The sequence below is a fragment of the Lissotriton helveticus genome, chromosome 6 (assembly GCF_964261635.1).
Source record: "Lissotriton helveticus chromosome 6, aLisHel1.1, whole genome shotgun sequence".
Classification (NCBI taxonomy): domain Eukaryota; kingdom Metazoa; phylum Chordata; class Amphibia; order Caudata; family Salamandridae; genus Lissotriton; species Lissotriton helveticus.
Genome location: NC_136067.1, coordinates 364,684,200 through 364,688,374, shown reverse-complemented (window position 1 = coordinate 364,688,374; position 4,175 = coordinate 364,684,200). Strand labels below are relative to the sequence as shown.

The 4,175-nt window shown below is 45.5% G+C and overlaps 1 non-coding gene across 1 annotated transcript; it reads left to right on the top strand.

Moving 5' to 3' along the window:
* Nucleotides 1–2,430: 2,430 nt before the first annotated feature.
* On the top strand, nucleotides 2,431–2,622 carry LOC144764323 (U2 spliceosomal RNA). Its single transcript, XR_013596497.1, has one exon. It is a non-coding gene; the product is annotated as a U2 spliceosomal RNA (small nuclear RNA).
* The last annotated feature ends 1,553 nt before the right edge of the window (nucleotides 2,623–4,175 follow it).

Sequence of the window (4,175 nt, the reverse complement as noted above, 5' to 3'; positions counted from 1 at the left end):
GAAAAGTGCAACACGTTCTTCTTCAAAAAAGCCAAAACGTACCACACACAAATAGACGGCCTTCTAGACCACCAAAACGTCCTACAAAAAGACATAGAAAACATAGTAAAATAATTTTTCACAAGGCTATTTTCAACTAAAGAATCTGAGGTAAAAACATGCAACGACCTCCTGGAAGGAAGGGCTCTCCACAGAGGAAAAAGAATTCCTACAGAACCCCCTCCAAGGACAGGAGTTTCTAGATATAATAAACAAAGCCCCCAAAAACTCCGCTCCAGGGCAGGACGGCCTGCCATGGGAATTCTACACAACATTCTGGAGAGAAATAGCAAAAGACTTTATGGAAATGATAACACAATGCATAGAAAAACAATCCTTTGGAAACACCTTCACACAAGGAGCTGTTAAACTGATCCACACAAAAGGGGAAGTAAACAATTAAAAAAATTGGAGACCAATAACACTGTTGAATGTAGACAGCAAAATCTTCAGCAAATGCATCACAAATAGGATGAGGAAGGTTCTGAAAACACTCATAGAACCTGACCAGACTTGCGCAGTACCAGGAAGGAAAATCTGGGACAGCCTAATCACCATTCGTGACTCAATTAGCAGAGCCCTAGAAGAAGGGAACCCACTAGATGTGCTGTCATTAAACTTACAAGAAGCCTTTGACAGTGTATCACATGACTACTTGTTCAAAGTTCTATCCAGAATGGGCTTCCCAGCATCATTCACCCAGATGATTAAAATGCTCTATGCCAACGCAACCAGCAGAATTATAGTAAATTGTGCACTCACAAAGGAGGTGCACATCAAATCAGGGGTACGCCAAGGGTGCCCCCTTTCACCAGCACTCTTCGTATGTGCAGTAGAACCATTTCTTTGTACACTGAGGAAAGACAAGATAATTAAAGGTATCTTCGTACCAGGAGCAAGTGGGAAAAAGGCCAAATACATTGCATATATGGACGACGTCACAGTGCTGTGCCCAGACCCTGTAGCGGTCAGAAGAACTTTGCTGCACACCAAACTCTTCACCCAAGCATCAGGATTGACCCTCAACACAGAAAAGAGTACATGCCTCACCATCGGGAACTGGAACCACCTAGCCAAAGTGGAAGTCAAAGTAACAAAACAACCCACCAAAATCCTGGGAATATTTGTTTCACAGGATGCAGAAGGGAAAGAAAACTGGCCACCTGTCCAACAAAAAATAAACCAAATGTTAGGACTGTGGAAAACGAGATCCTTGACAATGACAGGGAAAATCATGGTAATAAAAGCAATAATCCTACCCCTAATCCTCTTCACTGCAGTGATATACCCCCCAGACAAAACAACGCTCAGACTCCTGCAAAAAAGCTTATTCACCTTTTTTTGGAACTCCAAAATGGAAAAACTCAAAAGAACCATAGTTTTCAAACACCAAAAAAATGGAGGGAAAAACATGCCAAACCTGTATATGTACATCTTCACAACATATTTCTGCCTCTACCTCAGAGCGATACGTGAAGGCAGAAACGTGGCAGCGAACTTTGTGCGCTATGGAGTTGGAGACATCTTCCACAGATTCCAAATTCTACAAAGGAACAATGCAATCCCCGTAGCCTTTTTCCCCCACAAACTTTACAGCTGCCTAGAACCCTTCATCACAATGCTGCAGCAACTGGAGGTCGAGAAAGACTGCTTCAAAGCAAGAACCTTGCTTAAAAAAGAACTAGAACATTTGGAAAAAATGGAGATGTGAACAACCTAACAGAAAAACTCTCCAACGCAGTGTGGCAAAAAACCACCCACACAGACATCACAAACGAACAAAAAGACATTGCATGGCTGGCGGTCACCAACGCATTGCCAGTGAAAGCATTCCAACACCGAAGAGGACTGGCGAACTCAGCAAAATGCCCAAGACCTGACTGCCCGGTGGAAGAAACAACCACGCATTTTCTATCGAACTGCTGTTTTGCTAAAAAGTTTTGGGAGAAATTAAAAATGTTGATTAAAGAAATAACCTCACTACAAACTCTGAATTATGAAATTGTACTATATGGTATAGGGAGTCCACTGTCAAAAAATAAAGACAGGACTCTATGGAGGATACTCAGTAGTGCAAAAGAAAGCCTATGGGTCGCCAGAAACCTGCTTTTATTTAAAAATAAAGAGCTAGAAGTGCAGGACGTCATCCATGTATGCCTAGACAAAATCATGGTGTTCTACTATGTTGATATTAAACAGCAAGGGAAAGAAAAAGCGGAAAAAATATGGAAACAAGGGAAATGGGCAGACTGGGTTTCTTAAACATAGCCTCACGTGAATACTGTATGCATAAAATCTTGATGGAAAACCGGTAGGTTGGTGCCTGCACGCACCCCCTACTCAGGTTCAAATGTACACCACCCTATGGGATTGGTTAACATGTATCTCTGCAAATTTTTATAAATAAGGTATATTTAAAAAAAAGAAAAATCTGTTCTTATCAGTTTAATATCTGATACGTCCTCTATCTGGGGACCATATATTAAATTGATTTTTGGAACAGGGAGATGGAATAGGAGCTTGCTCTGTCCACTCCACGCATCAACCTGGTATTGCAGTACCTCCAGGAATGGTGCACTTCCCCACCCGGGGAAAACAATGCTGTTGAAAAATAGACGAGAAAACGAGAGTAGCGCTCCACTACCAAACCTTGTAAAGTGGCGCTATTGTGTTTGCGTGTGAATAAAAGCAAACTGGTACCCGTGTCTTGCCCTATTTATGTACTTATTTGACTTATTTGTCACTTTGCGGCACCCGGGCCGTGCGTTATTTATTTATTTATTTTTCGCGTTTAAAAAAGATAAATAAAAATGATTTCTTATTTTTTTTTCCCCCTTCTCCATCCAGATGCTGCACTTTGAAAAGAGACAAACATCGGAAAAATACTGTTTTTCCAGCAGCAGACTTCCATTGGTTTTGGATCCATTTCACTGGGGAACAAATGGAAGAAGGTTCCCAGCAAGTCAGTAGGATAGTAGGATAGTAGGATAGTAGGATAGTAGGATAGTAGGATAGTAGGATAGTAGGATAGTAGGATAGTAGGATAGTAGGATAGTAGGATGGAGGGATGGAGGGAGGGAGGGAGGGAGGGAGGAGCAGGCTGGCTGGCATGCAGGCTGGCAGAGAGGTGGACACTGCCCTTGGCTTCTCTGAGCAAGAAGAAAAATACAGAGTCCTTTTCCTTCTCTGCCCGCCCCGCCCGTCCCCGAACGGCCAAGCCTTATCTATAGGCCTTAGGCTGCAGGGGAGCAGTGTCCCCGGCAAGCGAGGGTGAGGGGCCGGCCATATCCGGTCAGGGAGCTGTCCAGGGCATCCTGGGCTGATTCCCAGCATCCCCTGGCAGCCAGGCTTTCTGGCCAGCCGGCTGGAAGCAGTGCGCAGGAAGGGGCGGGGCATGCAAATACTAGAAAGAGGACAACGTGGGTATGCTAAGTGACGCCTAATGAGGCGACAGCCGAGGAGGACTCTGGGAGCCGGGAGAAGGCCTGAGGCCGGGGCCTCCTTTCCACCGGAACATGCTGAGCTCTTGCTGGGAGTCAGAAAAAGAGGCGAAAGGGCGGCCAGCGACGGTGCAAGGGAAGACCCCGGTCCGGGTCAGCCAGGTGGATTTCTTCGGGAGGTGTTCATTCTGGCACCTTTCTGGTTATTGCTTCTCGGCCTTTTGGCTAAGATCAGGTTTATTCTGGTCTGCTAGAGGTGGGAGACAACACTCGACTCCCTGAGGGCTGGGCCTGTGTTTCTCTGGCTTGTCTGGAGCCAGGCTGTGTCCAGAGAGGTGTAGGGTCATTGCTTGGATTTGATTTGCCTAAACCTGCGGGGCTGGGCTTTCGCTCCCGCAAGGCTGCGTCACCAGGTGGGGTGGTCCAGCGGTCTGTATTTACAAGAAAACCCGTATTTACAAGGACAAATATTTACAAAGAGACTGCCATTACTAACTAGGAGGCTGGCCTGTGGCACCTGGGCTGGGCTGTCCAGGTCCCATCGAGCATAGCTGGCTGTCTCAGTCGCGCATTTGGAATTACGCACATTGAAGGTTCTGACTTGTGACATCATTGCGTGTTCCTATGCACGATGCACGTTTACGGCCGGCCATTTTAACTTGTTATTGTGGTTGCTTGGCAACAAGAACAAACGGA